Consider the following 20,745-nt stretch of genomic DNA (forward strand, 5'->3'; position numbering starts at 1 on the left):
CCAGTTTACTGGGAGTCCCTCAGGACTCCTGAGGATACACAATCAACTTATCCAGCACCACAGAGAGCAGTCAGTCAAACCCAGAGTGTGGGGCACTCGACAAGACACAGGACCTGGCTTCTCCAGTGAAACCTGCCACTGGGCAGGGAAGAGCAATGAGTGGGAGTGGGGAGGGTGGCCAGACCATTAGAGAATAAGAGACAAAACAAGAGCAAAGGCTTGTGAGACAACTGGGAAAATTCAAAATATATATTACTGGGATTATGAATAACATTAAGTGTGATAATGATACAGTGCTAAGGAAAACAAAAATCCTTATCACTTATAAAAAAGATTTTTTTTAATGATATAAAATCCCAGATCAGCGTACTCAGGGACTGATTTATTCAAATATTGGAGTTTTCTTTAAATACAGAACACATTTTAAAATATCACTTCCAAATTAATTGCCAGAGTTTACATTATTTTTGTCAAAACCAAGATGACTATATCACTTATAGACTTTCTAATTCTGACCTCGAAGATTTCTGAACTTGATAAATTAGGGGCTGAAGTCACTCTACACTGACTTAAGAACTCAAGTCTCTTCACTGACTTATATCAAACCATTAAAAAAAAATCAGATTCAGTGCTAAGAAGAGAGTTCCTAGTGAAGCTCTGCTATAATGGCACCTCTCTCCACAAGACTCATGCCAAGAGAACCTCCTGCAAGATTCCCCTATCAAGTCAGCCAGGACTTAGAGCCCATGGCCAAGAGTCATGAGCTTTTCATCTGGCACTGATTCTACTTTTAAGACAGAAGACGCTCAAAGAAATCTGGGCCCGGATGTTCCCTGAGGAAGGTTTTCTAACCTTGAAGGTTCTGTGACACTTGTAAAACAGCCTGGGAACCCCAAGCCCTTGCTGCTACCCACTGCCACACCCGCCAGAAGATAAATACAAGGCACCAGTGGTGCTGGAGGAAGAAGGTTCCAACTGTTAGTGCAGTAGCTCTAGAAAGTAACGGTATCCGGCCCTGGCTCAAGAATCCAGTGGCTAACAGCACTGTAGAGACCGCATGTACAATGGTGGACAGGACGTGGACCCCTACCATGTACATACACCCCACCCCTAATCAGATAATAATGAGCATTATCTGCTTACTGGCTACATAATGCTAGATCAAGAATGTATTCCAAGTAAAACAAAAGGCCAAGAAGGGTCATGAGTGTATTTTACACATAGCTGTATTAATTTTATAAATGTGTCAAATTTTTATTCATTTTTTAATTTCTTATTATTTCTGCCTTCCATATCACTACCACCCTCATCACCAAAGAGGAGGGAAAAAAATTCCCTGTAACTGAAATGCACTAGTAAAATAGTAAGAAGTGATGGCAAGCAAACAGGTACAGGAAAAAGATAAAATGCTTTAGCTTAAAAAGTGAATACTCAAGAGAGCTGAATTACTCCAAACTGAAAGTCTACAGTTGAAATTCTAGCAATGTCTCATAATCACAAAGGGAAGTCTTTCCGAACATATGGAAAATCAAGGCAAAGAGCACATAAATCAAGTAGAAAAATCTAAAATCAACCATTAGAAAAATGTGCAATAAATATGAATAAATAATTCCCAAAGTTAAAAAAGGGCTAAAAAAACCCCAAAATACCCGAGGAAACCCATAGGGCCTATAAATATATAAAAAAACTCAAATACACTGATGATCAGATAACACAAATTAAAGGCAAGATGCAAAATCAGACACCAAGACAGCATTTATATGCACTACTAAACAATTACTTAAAGAGCAGTTTTACATGTGTGTAACATAAGACGTAGAGTAAAAGTAAGAAAACATGAAATGGAAGGCTACACACCAAATTCATGATAATTTCTGCTTCTCGGATGGGGAACAGGGAGGGAAATAACAACTGAGTAGGGGAAGAAAAGAAACAGCACTCAGTTATCAGCAACGTTCTGTTTTATTCACTAAATTTTTAAAAATCCTCAACAACAAAAAAATCTAAACTAGCCAAATATGTCAAGAAATGTTTATATTACATATTCTTATCCAGAATATTAGAATACATTAATATGCAAAACCAGTAAATTATCCATTCAAGTAGTTATCTATACATCTCTTATAACAGTATTATTTTACAACAAAATCAAACACAAGAAAAGTGTATATACACATCAATCATTAGCCCCAAAGCTCAGTCATTCATAAGGACTCTACACAGAGTTCTACTTAACTGGTGCTATAAAAATATACTATAAGACAGAATATTTCTTGAAAATTACATTTGTTCTCCCATTTTTATGCCCCTACCAAATATTCGGTATGTGGGATCAGGGAACTTAAAGATGCATAAAAAACATGGTTACTCTACTCCAAGATTTCTGAGGACAGGGGTCATGCTCCTAAATGAAATAGTTTTAGAAATGTGTTTTAAGGAGAAGCTGACAAACAAAAAGAAGACAGAAAGTCACAGTACTGGCTACCAAAACATTTATTAGGATTTTTATTTCTGAATATTTGACAGGAAAACAGTTTTATAAAAGCTGTTTTCTGAGACTTAATTACAGGAAACTTTAGTAAGAGAGTACTCAAATTCAAATGCCTGATGATGCAAAAAGTTATTAACAACAATTATACTGTAGGTGTTGGAGAAGACTCTTGAGTCTCTTGGACTGCAAGGAGATCCAACCAGTCCATTCTAAAGGAGATCAGTCCTGGGTGTTCTTTGGAAGGACTGATGCTGAAGCTGAAACTCCAATACTCTGACCACCTCATGTGAAGAGTTGACTCATTGGAAAAGACCCTGATGCTGGGAGGGATTGGGGGCAGGAGGAAAATGGGACGACAGAGGATGAGACAGCCGGATGGCATCACCGACTCGATGGACATGAGTTTGAGTGAACTCTGGGAGTTGGTGATGGACAGGGAGGCCTGGCATGCTCATGGGGTCGCAGAGAGTTGGACATGACTGAGCGACTGAACTGAACTGAACTGAACTATTATATGGCAGACATTGTTCTAAACACACACATACACACACACACACACACACTCACTCATCCAATTCTGAATCAATCCAGTGATTTTGAACCACTAAATCCTAAATCTTATAAACATTTTAGAATGATTTCCTTTTATAAACCACAGTCCCCCATGAGTCTTTGATGGAAAGAGACACTTTTTTCCCCTTTTGCTATTCACTTCCAGTTCTCAAGTACACAGGTAATGTAACAAGAACAACACAAATAAACAATAATAATAATAACTGCTTGCATAATGAGCACTCACTATGTGTGTGTCAAGCACCATTCTAGGAGCTTTTCATATTTATAATATGTTTATAATAAACCAGTGGGGTAGGTACTATTATTATCCCCAGTTTATAGCCAAGGTACAATGTAAGATTGTGTGTCAGAAGATTCCTGTCTGCAAAACACAGACTTAAATAAACGCTGCTATATAATCAAGTTTGGAGCACCAAAGAAGAGCTGCAAATTTTAAAAACTGGATAAATCATGTGAAATTCAATTAACTTACCCATAACCATGACATTACTGATCTTTATTAGGGTCTTCATAAAATTGTACTTTGCAAAGTTTCAGTCTAACGGACTAATAAGCAAAGAAAACTATTTATACTAACCAAGTTTCATTTTTACTTGAATACAATTGAGGTTTTCTGTATTACTATTTTAATTGATTAATTTTATTGAGCTCACCATTCCAGGTTTCTTATATTACCTTAGTAGCTGACAGAAAAGGAAATGTAACTTCAATTTAAACTAAGGAAGACTGTCCTACTTTTCCTTCTTTGCTTTGGAGAACTATCTTACTGTCCTTGTACCTTTTAGTCTTTCCTGAATTTCTTAAAAATATATATATACAATTTATTTCTCCATAGGTATAAAAAACAAAAGGCAGATTAGGACGGTGAGAGTCTATCACTGAGCATATTCAAAACTCTAGGTACTTAAAAAAGTGCAACTTTCTCTTGTTTTGTATTGTTTATGGTTCAGTCCCTAATTATTTATGATTTTGCTAAGGCTGGACTACAGAACAACTTAAATTTTATTTAGTTATTCACTGAGTGCCTAGCACAAGTAAGGCATTATTTCAGGATTTAAAAGGCTATGGCACCCCACTCCAGTACTCTTGCCTGGAAAATCCCATGGACGGAGGAGCCTGGTAGGCTGCAGTCCATGGGGTCACTAGAGTCGGACACCACTGAGCGACTTCACTTTCACTTTTCACTTTCATGCATTGGAGAAGGAAATGGCAACCCACTCCAGTGTCCTTGCCTGGAGAATCCCAGGGACGGGGAAGCCTGATGGGCTGCCGTCTATGGGGTCGCACAGAGTCGGACACGACTGAAGCAACTTAGCAGCAGCAGCAGCAGCATACCAAGCCAAATAAATAAGATTTAGAGAAAGTTTTAGCTAGTTCTCTTGATGATAGCCAATTAAAAATTTAAAAACTTCAGTATCAGGATTCTCATATGCTAATACTTATTTTTTTAAACTTGTAGAATGTAAGAAACAAATAAACAAAAGGCAGCAAACAGTAAAAGAAGATAAATTTCTTTTAAAAACATTTTAAATTTAGGACCCAAAGAGAGTTTTTTTCCTGGTACACAACCTAACTGACTCCTGGATGACGATCACACCAGAGCCCATCGTGAGAGTCAGGTGACTGATGTCATCTGTACTAACTCTTAGCAGGCTTCCCCTTGCATTTGGATGTTCTGCCAGTTGGGTCTACTACTGAAGTAATTCAAATTATAAACCCTTTAATAATAATCATACTTCCCATCTAAGTTTTAATGACCTATTCCCTGGCTGCCTATCCTTCTCCAGTTTAAGAGAAGGCAGGGAGAAGCATCTGATTCTTTTGTGTCCCCCCCATAGCGTGTGTCAACTGAAAGAATAAATGAAGTCCCTCCCATTCCCACTGCCTAAGACAAGTACTAGAGCGCGAGTGGAACAAAGGCTGCAGAGGGCACAGCACCAGTGTCCTGCCAGCAAGAACTGTGACTCCCGACCCTCACACACACACAGATATGGACACCAACACACAAACAGGGGTTCCACTGCCATGTTTGTGGTGGGTCTCAGAACCAGCCAGTCCTGTCTCCAAGAGCTAAGGTATTATTCTGCCCTGCTATATGAAACCAGCTGATCTCCATGTCCCTTGTACGTACCCACACGTAGAGGATATAAAGACATGAGCTGCAACATCTACCCGACACCTAGAGCAAACAGACAACCGCTCTGTACGGTGAAGCCACTGCAACTCCTCCATCAAGCTCAGTGTACAATACTTATAATGAGAATTTACACATGGACATACTTCTACTGAGGCCATACAATACAATCTCATAAATTCTAGTCTTAGACTTTAGAGATATAAACAGTGTGGCCAAATATTTTTTTCTCATAAACATTTTTTACCTCACACACCAAACCATTACTCATCTTTAAGTTTAATGCACTGGCCTAATACCAATGAACTTGGCACAGTAGCAAAGAAGTAATTAGGTCATTACTGATATAAAAGTTTTCATTGTTACCATGCAGGGCATTTCCTTAAAAATTAAGAATGGAGATCACAAATCAAGCTGTAACTCAGGAATTATTTAATGAAAGGCAACACAGCAGACACTGTAATTTCCTACTTTCAAGAACAATAAATAATTGTAGTATGTTATATGTGCAACAGTAAAAGTATGCATGAGGTACAGAGGAATAATTCATTATTTGGGGGATGAACCAGCAAAGGCTCTCTGAGGAGACAGCATTTGAGTTATTTTGAATAAAAATTTTACTGAAACTCTAGAACCTTTTGAAGATTACAGGGCATATGCAGGGTGAAGATTAAGATGAAAAACATAAAAGGCAAGAAATAACAAATACTGGGATAAAAACTAAAAATTCAGAACTGCTGGAGAACAACATTCAAAGAAAAACTGAAGACTGTAAGGATGGGTAGGATTTTCCTATATAAAAAATAGGTAACTATTAAAGACCTACTGCATAGCTCAGGGAATTCGTTTCAACGCTCTGTGACGAACTACATGGGAGAACAATTTAAAAAGGAGTGAATACATGTATATGTAAAACTGATTCACTTTGCTGCGTAGCGGAAACACAACATTATAAATCAACTATACTCCAATTAGGAGAAGGCAACGGCACCCCACTCCAACTCTGGCCTGGAAAATCCCATGGACGGAGGAGCCTGGTGCGCTGCAGTCCATGGGGTCTCGAAGAGTCAGACATGACTGAGAGACTTCACTTTCACCTTTCACTTTCATGCATTGGAGAAGGAAATGGCAACCCACTCCAGTGTTCTTGCCTGGAGAATCCCAGAGACGGGGGAGCTGGTGGGCTGCCGTCTCTGGGGTCGCACAGAGTCGGACACAACTGAAGCGACTTAGCAGCAGCAGCAGCATACTCCAATTAAAATTGGAAAAAAAAGAATGGTAGGATTTTAATAAGGGGGAGAGAGAGGAATAATATTCAGAGGAAATAAGTATATGAGGAAAGAAACAGGAAGCATTCAGGAAATTAGTAGCCTATTTCAGGTCAAGTTTAGAGAAAACACTGGAGAAGGAAAAGGCAACCCACTCCAGTATTCTTGCCTAGAGAATTCCATGGACAGAAGAGCCTGGTGGGCTACAGTCCATGAGGTCGCAAAGAGTCGGACACAACTGAGTGACTAAGACACACTTTAGAGAAAATACAGGGGAATGATAAGGAATTTTTCTTCATCTGCTAATCATTTCCTAGTCTTTCCGTTCTACTAAAACAACTCCCACATTAAGTCATCTTTTGGCCATGATGGTAGATGACAGTATTCCATGTCTAAGTCTTAACAGGCCTCAAAGCTTCACTGTCAAGGCATTGAGATCCAGCCACTGGGTAAAGAAGCATGAACTAGACCCTTGCATGATGAGATACCTTATGGAGAGACAGAAGTCACAGAGACAAGAAGCCAGTACCCAGGCAACGGTGAGCACCAAAGCCCCAGACATGTAAACAAGGCCATCTTGGATGTTCCAGCCCCAGCTAAGTCCCCAGCTCAATAAAGCCAACTCAAAAAATTTTGAGAAACAATAAACTGTTACTGTATCAAGTCACTGAGATTTAGCATGATTTGTTATGCTTCCCAGCAGCATTCAAAGCTATTTACCACTCTTTAGAAAGACACTCTCCATTGGCTTTCACCTTGAAATATTCTCACGGTTTTCTCTGCTTCTTCTGCTGCTCCTCTGTCTTCCACTCCACCACTCCCCTCCTTTACCACTCTTTAGAAAGACACTCTCCATTGGCTTTCACCTTGAAATATTCTCACGGTTTTTTCTGCTTCTTCTGCTGCTCCTCTGTCTTCCACTCCACCACTCCCCTCCACCTCTAACACCTAGCCATTCCATACTGCAGTCTCTCAAGGCTCAGTATTAAGCCTTGGCCAGTTTATACTCAAAACACACAACCCACTTACTCACAGCTTCAAATACTACCTACACTCAGTATCTTAAAATTGTACATGTCCAGCCTAGATCTTTCTTTTGAGGACCAAATATTCTTCTGTCTACTTGCCATTCCCTTTGAATGGCTCAAAAGTACTTCAAACCCAGCTTGCTCAAAACTGAACTCATGATTTTCCTCCAACTAAAATGGAACTACTCTCTCAAGACCTCTTAGCTCAGTGAAAGGCACCACAATCTATCCAGTTCTGTAAGAAGCTGTCTCCCTCTTCCTTATACCCCCAAAAGCACTATACGTCAGCAAATGTGGTTGATTTAACTTTCTAAATATTTCTTGCAACTGTTGCTTCTTTCTGTTTTATTATCACCAACCTCCATGATCAAGTTACTGTCAGAACTAACAATGCCTAACTGGTCTTCCAACATTTGCTTGTCTTCCACTCCTCCACCCCCTCTCCCCAGATAAAACCCTTGGAAGACTTCCTATTGCAGTCATATTAATAACGTTACTTGGCATGGCCTCAAAACTCCTTGTGTGGTCAAGCCCAACCTTCTTTACCATTTTGTACAATGATCCTTCTTCTTTTACACTGCAAGTCGCATAAGCCTTCTTCTAGTCCCTCAGTCTCAAAACACTCCCCTCGGGAGCCTTTGTACAGTGCCTCTACCTGGTATGATCCTTCCCACTTTATGTGTAGTAAATCCTTCTCACCTCTTCAAATCTCAGCTTTCAGTGACCTTCTTGACTAGATCTAGTATGCACTTATTATAAGCTCTCAAAGTACATACTCCTCCCTTTTGTAGGACACATGATCACTGCAGTTTTACTGTTACCACATGATACTTTTATTAATGTTTGTCTTCTCAACTAGACCCAAGCGGGCGGAGCTCCTGCTCGTTTTACCACTTGATCCTTAGAGCCTAGCAATGTCCAATTCACAAAAGGAACTCAATAAAATATGGCTGCATGAGTAAAATGGATGGATGGCTTAACTGTAACAGGTATTGAGAAATCTAGTGGACAATAAAAAGCAATGAAATATTTTGAACAAGTGGAATAATACACCTAAACTGTGTGCTTTAGAGTAATTATAGCCAGAGAAAGACAGACTGAAGGAAACCAAGACAAGTTAAGGAGTTGAATCATAGTTTAAGAATAACACCAAGGCAAAAGGAATAGGAAGGAAAGCAAGAAACAAATTAATAAAAACAAAAAGCAAGGGACCAAGACCAAAGACAATTACAGAGGCTCTGACAGTTCTCCACCTCCACTAATACAGTAATGACTTAACATGTTCAAATGATAACAAGTTATTGTAACACACAAAGCATGACTTTTCAAAATATGAGAAACTCAAGTTCCAAAAGGACATACACACTCTGAAAAAGCGCACTTTTTCTTAAAAGATGCACAATAATGTCACCAACTCTACCTTATAACTACATACAATTGTTAAATAGTATTCTAAATTCTTCGGAATCTAACATTTAAAATGAAATAATTATAAAGTATTAGATCAGAAGGCTAACTTAAAGCACACTTAAAGCTAACTTAAAAGCTGGCGAATCAGTTTGAGAACAATTATTTCCTAGGTAACTGAGAGCATTTAATGCTTCAAGCATAAACACTTACCGACCAAACTTTCTTGAGTGTGCTATATACATCCTATCATCTGGAGACACATTGTGCCCCTAAACATAACAATAACAATCTTTTCTTGATAAATCAAAGATGAGGTGAGAGACAGAAAGTTAAAGACCTCTTGTTCATACCAAATATCGCCCCGAATCACACAACAAGTTAACAGGCTGTCATTTACTGAAGGGTGGGCCATGGTTTTAATTTGATACTCTGCTTAAATCATCACATTTAATCCTCCAACATACTTGGCACCTATAACTTAATAGAGTCTAAGGTACATCACCAGTTTAATGTATCTCCTTGCTTCTCCAAACTTTAACATGAAACATAAATGAAACTTCTTCCATAAGCAGCACATAATTATCCCTCAAGCTGCATAAACCCCCTATTCTTCTTCCATACCACAGAGGTTCATACCACTTGAGTATCATGGAGTTTCCATCTAAGTCTTCTCCACACTGGATCTGAAGGTTCTTGTGAATCCCTTCTGGCCATCAGAAGTTAAGCAGAACACCAGAGTTTATAGTTTATAGCCTCTGCTTATCATCTTGACCTCTTTGTGGCACCTTTAGTTTGAAGAGTGTCATTTCAAGTCTACATCAAAGACTACTAGAATTTCATTTGCAGTTCCTATTTGATTAACCTTAGAATATATATATTTCGGAGAAGGCAATGGCACCCCACTCCAGTACTCTTGCTTGGAAAATCCCATGGACAGAGGAGCCTGTTAGGCTGCAATCCATGGGGTCGCTAAGAGTCAGACACGACTGAGCGACTTCACTTTCACTTTTCACTTTCATGCATTGGAGAAGGAAATGGCAACCCACTCCAGTGTTCTTGCCTGGAGAATCCCAGGGATGGGGGAACCTGGTGGGCTGCCATCTGTGGGGTCACACAGAGTCGGACATGACTGAAGTGACTTAGCATAGCATAGCATAGAATATATTTATATTCTCTTCATTTCAATGATAATTTACTAAATGACAAAAACGCTTCTCCTTTTTAAAAGGCTGCTTTGAACAGATGTTGGATTCATCAGTAATAGTTATTCATAATTGGTAAGAGTCATAATACCGTATTATAGTTTTGAAAGTTTTACCTCTATTCTCAGAAATTTCACAATTTGAACTGCCTATATACTGCACTGCCTATTGTACCATAGGTACATATGTGTGTATCATATTTTTTGTTTCTTTCAATGCTAATTCACTGTAAAGTAATAATTTCCTTAAAATTTTTTTTTACAGAACAATGAGGGATACAAATTTATGTTCTTGGAACTTCTATGAGAGGTAATCCCTGGTCCAGTGGCTAAGACTCCACATTCCCAAATCAGGGGTCCAGGGTTCGATCCCTGGTCAGCAAACAAGATCCCACATGCTGCAACTAAAAGATTCTTCATGCTGGAATGAAAGATCCCATGTGCTACAATTAAGACCCAGCGCAACCAAATAAATAAATATTAAAAAAAAAACTATGAGACTTCTGGATAAAAATACCTTATAACCAGATATCATGGGAAGCAAGTTTGGACTATGATTCAAACAAAACAATTGTCAACATTTGTAAGACAAGTAGCAAAACTGGGATATAAATTGGATATTGTATTATTTATTAAATCCCTTAAATTTTTTGCTAAGCTATAAAGAGAAATTAAATTTAAACTAATTTAATTAACAGTAAGTATACTGTAAAGTAAACTTAAATTTAATAAAATCTATTAAAATCACTTTTTGCTGAGTCAAAGAGCACTGCAGGAAAGTATGTGTGTGTGCAAGCACTTACATGGTAAAGATGCACACTGAAGTACTCAGGGTAAAATGGAATGTTTGAAATTTGCTTTAAAATAATCCCCCTAAAAAATGCATATTGTGTATTTAACTGTATAAATGTGTATGGGGCAGGGGCAGATGAAACAAGATGAAACAAGACCAGCAAAATGTAGCTAATGATTGAAGCTAGGGAAGGGTTCTTGAGGTTAATCATTTCATTTTCTCTACTTCTGTGTATGTTTAAAAGTTCCAAAATAATTTTTATATTTGGACATATGTGAATAATAAACACAATTAAAAATGCAAGCAATTAAAAAGCCTCTGTGAAAGGGGAATGAGAAGTCTTGCTTTTATTAGTAGCCCTTGTATAAATGTCATCATTAGCCAAATATTCATGATACTTAAACCAAAAGATTTTAACTCTTTTAAATAGAATATAAAATTTACTCCAACATGAAATGCTAAGAAAGCAAATAGTTCAGCCCAAGTGAGAGCAAAATGATCCACACATGCAATATGTGTCAATATGCACAGACACAAGCAGATGCAAGTCCATAGGGTCCAGCTGAAAGCTAACAAACGTCTCCTGATTTCAGAAATGCACAGAAGGTAAGGAGAGAGTGGATAACATTTCTTAAAACAAAACAAATACAGAATTATCCTTTAGGGGTAGGAGGAGGGTAAGGAAACCTTGACACAAAAAGATTGAGAAACTTGTCTAAGTAACTGCAGGTTCTGGAAAAAGCAAGATTTACACCCACATTCTCCCATTTTGCTACATTCTTGTTACATATTTGTGTTTTTACCTGATGTTTACACTGTGTTTAATAGTGTGTTACACTACTAAAAATTTGTTTTCCTCTTTGACTTAAAGTAATTTCAGATTGCTGCTCTCTTAATTCCTATGTCTGTTTATATATATTTATAAATAAGGCTAATACCAGTCGCTCAGTCATGTCCAACTCTTCGCGAGCCCATTCCAGGCAAGAATACTGGAGTGGATTGCCATTCCCTTCTCCAGATGATCTTCCTGATCCAGGATCAAACCCTGGTCTCCTGCATTGCAGGCACATTCTTTACCGTATGAGCTACAGGGAAGTCCTTATAAACAAGGTTGGTTTAACATTAAAAACTAACCAATGTAATTCACTATATTAACAAAACTAAAAAAGAAAAATCATATAATCTCAACATGTGCATAAAAACTGACAAAACTGCATACTCATAATTAAAAAAAAAAAAAAAACCAGCAAACTGGGAACAAATGAGAACTTCTACAATCTGATAAAAGGAATAAAAAAAAAAACTACAGTTAAAATCACACTTACACGGTGAAAGGTTTTACTCCCACCTCATTCCCCAAGACTGGAAACAGGCAAATATATCTATTCTCACAACCTCTACCAGTACATTTAGTCAAGAAAAAGAAACAAAAAAGGACAAACACTGGGAAGAAGTACAACAGTCTATGTTCACAGTTCACATAAAAAAATTTTCAAGAAATGTGGATAAAACTACTAGATAATAAGTGATTTTAGGAAGGTCACAGAATTCAAGGTCAAAATATAAAAGTAAAATATTTCTATGTAATAGCAACAAATAATCAAAATTTGAAGGTAAAACTAGGAATTTACAAAAGTATCAAAATATATGTGCAAAACTTACACAAGGAAAACCCACAAACATTCCTGAGAAAAATCAGACTTAAAAAGTCTGAGCAAGGGACTTCCCTGGTGGTCCAGCGGCTAAGACTCCATACTCACAATGCAGGGGCCTGGGTTCCATCTCTGGTCAGGGAATTAGATCTCACATGCTGCAACTAAAGATCTTGAGGGCCACAACTAAGAACCAGCACAGCCAAATAAAAAATATTTTTTAAAAATAATAATAAATTTTAAAATCTGAAATATATACCTTGTTCATGTATCAGAATAATAATGCAAAATGTACATTTTCCCCAAATTAACTTAGAGATTCAATGTAATTACAATCAAAATTGCAGTAGTGTTTCCTGTAAAACTTAACAAGCTGATTCTAAATTAACATGGAAATTCAAAGACCTAGAACAGACAAAACAAGTTTGAAAAAGAAAAAGCTGGAGACAAACTCAGATAGACAGTGTTGTACTGGCAAAAGACAGAAACAGAGATCAACAAAACAGAATAAAATCCAAAAACAGACACTAAAATAAGTGGCCAGTTGACAAAGATGCCACAGCAATTCAATGGGTAAAGGATAATCTTTTAAAAAAGTGACACTGATACAATTAGCTAACGGGGTCAAAAAAGTGAACCTCAACACTTTCTTCCTACTATACAACAAAATTTCTAAATGAATCATGACCCTAAAAGTAAAAGCTTATACTATAAAACTCCTTAAAGAAAACACAGCAGAAAATTAGTAACATTGAGTTTGGCAAAGATTTCTGAAATAGTTCACAGAAAGCACAAACCATAAAAGAAAAAAACAAAAAACAGTCTCTTTAAACAGACAAGACTGGGAGAAAATATTTGAGACATGTATCCAATAAAAGACTTGTATCCAGAATACGTGAAAGATTCTTATAGCACAATAACAAGACAAACAATCCAGTTTTTTTAAAATGGGCAAGAGAATCAGAACACTCACTCCACTATACAGCTGACATATAAGAACATGAAAAGATGTTCAACATCATCAGTCATTAAGGAATGCACACTAACCAAAATGAGATACCACTACACACCCACTGTATTGCGTAAAATTTAAGACTGAAAAAAATCAAGTTTACAAGGATATTGAGCACCTAGAACTCTCATACACTTCCTGGTTAGGAATGCAGAAACAGTATAGCCACTTTAGCTGTTTGGCAGTTTCTTATGAAGGTAGATATACACTATGGTAATATCACCTACCAATTGCGCTCCTAAGTATATACTCAAGAGAAATGAAAATATCCACAAAATGATTTTCATGCCAATGTACACAATGACTTTATTATAATAGTACTAGGGGAAAATCCAACTCTTCTACCTTGGTGAGTGGCTAACAAATTATAATATAGCAATGCAGTGAAATACTACTCAATAAGAAGGAGTGAACTACTGACAGATGCAACAACATGAATGAGGCCTTCTCTGGCAGTCCAGTGGTTAAGACTCCATGCTTCCTCTACAGTGGGCATGGGTTCGATCCCTGGCTGGGGACCAAATGCCAAGCTATGTGGCAAAAAACAAACAAACAAGTAAACAATAACAAAAAATGATGTGGATGAGCCTCAAAAGCATTATGCTAACTGAAAGCCAGACACAGACTACATACTGAATGATTCCATTTATATGAAATTCCAGAAAAGGCAAAACTACATACACACACACACAAAGTGAAACAAAGCATATCAGTGTTTTCCAGGGGACGGTGACAGAAATTAACTGCAAAGCCATAAGACAACTTTTTCAGAATGACAGCTATAGTATTTTATAGCATTACTGTGCTATTAAAAACTTTATATTTGCCAAAACTCATCAAATCTTATACGTGAAATTGCTGTATTTTATTACATATAGATTGCAGTTAGACACAAAGGGGACAATAACAACAAAAGAAATATAAGCAAATACAAATTTTGAGTACCATATATTTAGTGGCAAAAAAAGGGAAAGAAAGAAAATTCCCTGGAATACATATGCCATTTAATTTGGAGTCTGGTGCCTTTCTCTATTACCACGCTGCCTCCTCTCTAAATATCCAGGGCAGAATATTCATTCTCAATCTTTCCCATGGGATACAGAAGATGTGTATGCAAGCACACGCATACACATGCACACATGTACATACACACACTCTATCTTCCCCCTCCATGGGAATAGCAGACTCAATTCTCAGGAGGCTAATTTAACTATATACACCTTGCTCTCTCCCACTTAAGGCAACATAACAAAACAAAAGCAACCCAGTGGCTTCATTCTAAGGGATAGCTGAAGTACTTTATAAACTCTTTAACAATAAATTACTTGGCACACATTCCATAACATGCTGAGATCCAGATGGGCGTCACCAACAATTTCATTCATTAATTCACTCTGAATAAAAATCTACAAAGAACTAATGCTGTCAGACAATGGCTAAATAAATGGCAAAAATCTGCAGTGTATTAACGTATTATACATCATTGAACTTAAAGAAATTAGGTCAATAGCTATAGCTGTGCTAGGGACAAGGCAGCATTAATGAAATAACTACAGTTGGATAAGAAAGCTGTGGTACATATACACAATGGAGTATTACTCAGCCATTAAAAAGAATACATTTGAATACAGTTCTAATGAGGTGGATGAAACTGGAGCCTATTATACAGAGTGAAGTAAGCCAGAAAGAAAAACACCAATACAGTATACTAACGCATATATATGGAATTTAGAAAGATGGAAACCCTGTATACGAGACAGCAAAAGAGACACTGATGTATAGAACAGTCTTTTGGACTCTGCGGGAGAGGGAGAGGGTGGGAAGATTTGGGAGAATGACATTGAAACATGTAAAATATCATGTAAGAAACGAGATGCTGGTCCGGGTTCGATGCACGATGCTGGATGCTTGGGGCTGGTGCACTGGGACGACCCAGGGGGATGGTATGGGGAGGGAGGAGGGAGGAGGGTCTAGGATGGGGAACACATGTATACCTGTGGCGGATTCATTTTGATATTTGGCAAAACTAATACAATTGTATAAAGTTTAAAAATAAAAAAATAAAAAGAAATAAAAGAAATGAAAAAAAAATTAAAAGAAAAAAAAATTAAAAGAAAAAAAAAAAAATGAAACATGTATAGTATCATATATGAAACGAATCGCCAGTCCAGGTTCGACGCATGATACTAGATGCTTGGGGCTGGTGCCCTGGGATGACCCAGAGGGATGGTACGGGGAGGGAGGAGGGAGGAGGGTTCAAGATGGGGAACATGTGTATACCTGTGGCAGATTCATGCTGATATATGACGAAACCAATACAATATATGACAAAACCAATACAATATTGTAAAGTTAAAAAATAAAATAAAATAATAAAAAAAAATGAAATAACTACAGAATGATAATATAGGTAAATAATCAAATGTTAAATTTTGTGGTAGTTATAAATGCTGGAAAAGTTCATTTAGGGTATGAATATCAACTGAGAGACTACACTGTGCAGTGACTACTTGTAAATAAAAGGAAGATAGGCAAGTCCTTGCCCTTGTGGGGCATGGAGGCAGACTGACATTAATCAAATAAGCACACAGATCACTATGTAATTACACATTACACTAAATGCTATAAGGGAAAAAAGTTCTCTACTTTCTCATTCTAAACATCAAAACAGAATCCTATGCTCCAGTCTTAACTAATGCAGATCACTCTCCCCTGGCGAGTCTCTTGCCCTGATATTTTTCTAAAAATCTCTACATCCCATTAACACCAGATCTTTCCTGATTGTACCAGTGTTACCTTCATGAGCAAGCCTTCTCTAACCCCTACAAAAATTAGAAGTCTCTTTTTGTAGTTTGACAGAGAATAGTAAAACTAGAATTTCTTGAGCACCTATTTTCTCATTTAATCATTACAATAACCATGAGATACAGTTATTATTATCCCCATTTTAAAGATGAGGAAACTGAAGCTTAAAAAAGAGAGAGTTAAGATTACATTTCTAATTAGCTGCAAAGTGAGGACTCAAACCTGGATATTTATAACACAAACATATTCTTTAATAGTATTCTTTAGATTAAAACTACCTTAAATTTGAATTGGAAAGACTGGTATGAATTGATGACATATTTTCTTTCAGTGAAAAAAAAAGTATCTATTTCCTAACTCTGTCTACTGCAAAGGCATGAGGACAATCACCAACTCAACAGTAAATATCATCTGTGAGAGTGAAAGCCACTCAGTTGCATCCAACTCTTTGCGACCCCATGGACCATAGTCCATGGAATTCTCCAGGCCAGAACACTGGAGTGGGTAGCCTTTCCCTTCTCCAGGGGATCTTCCCAACCCAGGGATCAAACCCAGGTCTCCCACACTGCAGGCAGATTCTTTATCAGCTGAGTCACAAGGGAAGCCCAAAATCACCTCTAACACCCCTTTTTATGGAGTCAGAGGTTAGTTGTTGTTTTTGTTTTTTGTTTTTTTGGTTTTTTTTGGTATTTAGCAAGGAGGAGGAGAAACTGAAAGACAACTGGAATGCCTATATTTCTAAAAATTTAGGTGAGGGTGGAGGAAGGGAATTAAGACATCTTTTATAAGAGATCCTGAAGTTGTACACAGTAAATAAATGTATAAGTAAAGGTGGGTATGGCTCAGCAGTAAAGAATTCACCTGCCAATGCAGGTGACACAGAGGCGTGGGTTCAATCCCTGGATCAGGAAGATACCCTGGAGAAGGAAGTAGCAGCCCACTCCAGTATTCCTGCCTGGAAGACCCCATGGACTGAGGAACCTGGTGGGCTACAGTCCATGGGGTCGCAATGAGCTGGACATGACTGAGCAACTAAACAAAACAACATCCAGATTTATGGTTTCTATATATCATTTCCAAGTACACAGAATCTGGTATGATTCCAGGTCTGGGGCAAAATGTACAAGATAAACTTAGAACAAGATGTCAAACTACAAGATAAGGATGTTCCCAAAGCTTTTAAAGCGTAATTAATTCTTTACCACCCCTTTTATTTCAGAAACTAAAAATTGGCCCTCGAAAGCCTAATCTTTCTTTCTTCTTATCAAAACCCCTCAACTTCTTCTGGACACATAGCCGCCCAAGTAAAGATCCCATTTTCTATTCTGCCAGCTTCTGACTGATGGACTCTGACTGGAACTGCCATATACAAGGCTTAGGTCATCTCCATACTAGGAAGCTGCCTGCCGTCCATATCCTGCACTCCTTCCCAAAGGCTTAAAGTCAGTTGAAGTACTGAACTAGGATGTGTGTTAAAACCAGTATCAACCACTCAGATCAAAGCAACAAAGGAGATGGAACCCAGGGCCTAGACAATCGGCTGGAGCAGAACCACAGTACCTCCCAAGCCACCAACCAGTTTGTCTCTGACGTGAGAGAAAAAGAAATTTCCTATTTTAAGCCACTAATACTTTTGTCCCAATTACAGCAGCTGAACCAATATCCTATAAAAATCAGTATCTTTCCAGAAGCTTTCCCAAATCCTTGAAAGTTGACCTGGGTGCTAGTCTATTCTCTTGCTTTGTGGCAGACAATATGCATTCAAAGACACACTGTGCATTAAAGGCAGGGAAGCACCCATTCTAATCAAACCAACGCTGAACGTCTCTTTGTGATGTAATAAACAGGAAGCTGGCTCCTCAGGGATCAAGTCCCACTCTAGTCCCATTACTCAGATCTGCTTGGATAATGTAGATGGGGAAAAAAGCTTCAAATAAAATGAGTACTTCTTAAATCTACTTCCTCAAATGTAATACAGCCTTAGCTCTTACTCAATGAACAATAACAAAAATCCATATAAATAGTTATCAGGCCCTTATAGATTCATTTACATTTCTTCCTTCCCAATATATGTAGAAGATTTAGTCCTTCACCATTCTTTCTTTCCCTAAGATTTTACCCTTCAACAATCATAATCCTCGGTTATTTTTCTGTTTATATCCAAGGATAGTTTAAAATCCAAGGATACCCAAGATGAAATTATCTGATGGAGAAAAGGTATGTGAAAGACACCTGCCTATCCTAGAACCTGCTGCTTAGGATTAGAAAGAACAATACACTGTTACAGCACCTTTATGTGTCTGCCTAGTATGAGAATGTTATTAAAAAGGATGTACTAAATGGCACTGAATTTTTCACTTGAAATGATTTTGTTATATGTATCTTACTCCAAAAAAAAAAATATAAAACTTAGCAAAAAGCCAAGCCCTTTATCAACCTCGTTAAAATGAATAAAGACAAAGATGAAAGTGGGAGAGAAAAAAATAAACGATGATGATGACTGTAACAAATCAATTCAAGAAGTCTGACATCCAAAAAGAAAGAACAGAGACACGGGAAGGAAAAGATCATTAAAGAAATAAGAACATTTCTGAAACTTAAAAGATAAGAATTCCTAAATTAAAGGGGCCTGCCAGGAGCTAAACACAAAGATAAGTAACCAAATGAAATGATGACCATAAACTGGGGTGACAAGAAAGCCCTGAAAGTGCAGAGAAGATGCACAACTAAAGGCCTAAACGCACTACGGGGAGAGCACTTGACCCATGCCTCAGCAAACACGGAGTAGGTTTTGGAAAAAGAAAAGTGGAAAGAAACAGGAAACATTCCAAAATTATGGAACAGGCTCTGACAAGTAAGAGTGTCATGTACTCAAGGAACAATGGGGTCAATTCAGTGTTGGTGAAGCACTTAAAGGTAGTAAAAACCAAATAAACCATGGGAAAAGTTAGAATAAATTTATAAAGGACTTTCACGCCCAATTAGGGAATACAGATATCCAAGGTAGGAAATAAGGGGAAAAGGAAGAACACCTAAGTGGCACCAAAACTCAATCAAAAATATAAAGGCAAGTGAAAGTAGCTCAGTTGTGTCCGACTCTTGGTGACCCCAAAATTTTCTAGGCCAGAATACTGGAGTGGGTAGCCATTCCCTTCTCCAAGGGATCCTTTCAGCTCAGGGATTGAACCCAGGTCTCCCATACTGCAGGCGGATTCTTTACCAGCTGAGCCACAAGGTAAGTCCAAGAATACTGGAGTGAGTAGCCTGTCCCTTCTCCAGGGGATCTTCTCAACACAGGAATTGAACCAGGGTCTCCTGCATTACAGGCAGATTCTTGACCAACTGAGCTATGAGGGAAGCCCCTCATTTTAAAGTGAAAGTTGCTCAGTTGTATACAGTCCATAGAATTCTCCAGGCCAGAATACCAGAGTTGGTAGCCTTTCCTTTCTCCAGGGGATCTTCCCAACCCAGGGATCAAACCCAGGTCTCCCGCATTGCAGGCGGATTCTTCACCAGCTGAACCACAAGGGAAGTGGGTGGGGGCAGGCAAATGGGTGAAGGTGATCAGAAAGTACAAACTTCCAGTTATAAAGAGAGAAGTCACGGGGATGTTATACAGCATAGTGACTACAGTTAGCAATATTGTACTGTATATTTGAAAGTTGTTAAGAGAATAAATCTTAAAAGTTCCAATCACCAAAAAAATTTTTTTCTGTGTATAGTGGTCAATGTTCACTGAAGTTGTTTTAGTGATTGTTTCACAATACATGACTATAGAATTACTGTGCTATATAGCCAAAGCGTATACAATGTTACGTCAATTATCTCAATTTTTCAAAAAATACATGTGAGTATATACATATTTCAGAACATGTTCATCACCCAAAAAAGAAACCCCATACCCATTAGCATCTCCTCTTATCCGTAAATCCTAGCAACCATTATTTCTGTTTGTATGGTATTGCTTATTGAGACATTTCATTTAAACGGAATCTTTTATGTCTGACTTCTTTCACTTAGCATATTTTCAAGGTTCATCCACACTGTAGTGTATGTTAGAATTTAATTCCTTCTTAAGGCTGAATAATATCCACTGTATGGATATACCACACTTGTTTAAACACTCATCAGTTGATGAACATTGTACTGTTTCTACTTTTTGGCTATTATAAATAATACTGATAAGACATTTTATGTGGAAATTTTCTTTTTTGGATTCGATTCTGTTTATTGACTTCTTTATTTATTTTTTTTTTGAGCATTTTTTATTTTTTTTTAATTTTATTTTTAAACTTTACGTAATTGTATTAGTTTTGCCAAATATCAAAATGAATCCATCACAGGTATACATGTGCTCCCCATCCTAAACCCTCCT

General features: G+C 37.7%; 1 protein-coding gene across 4 annotated transcripts in view; it reads right to left on the minus strand.

Annotated features, from left to right (window-relative positions):
• INTS6 (integrator complex subunit 6) overlaps positions 1-20,745 on the minus strand; it is a 104,437-nt gene that overhangs the window by 47,347 nt on the left and 36,345 nt on the right. The window lies entirely within an intron of this gene.

Source organism: Bos indicus x Bos taurus, chromosome 12, assembly GCF_003369695.1.
Source record: "Bos indicus x Bos taurus breed Angus x Brahman F1 hybrid chromosome 12, Bos_hybrid_MaternalHap_v2.0, whole genome shotgun sequence".
NCBI classification, from domain to species: domain Eukaryota; kingdom Metazoa; phylum Chordata; class Mammalia; order Artiodactyla; family Bovidae; genus Bos; species Bos indicus x Bos taurus.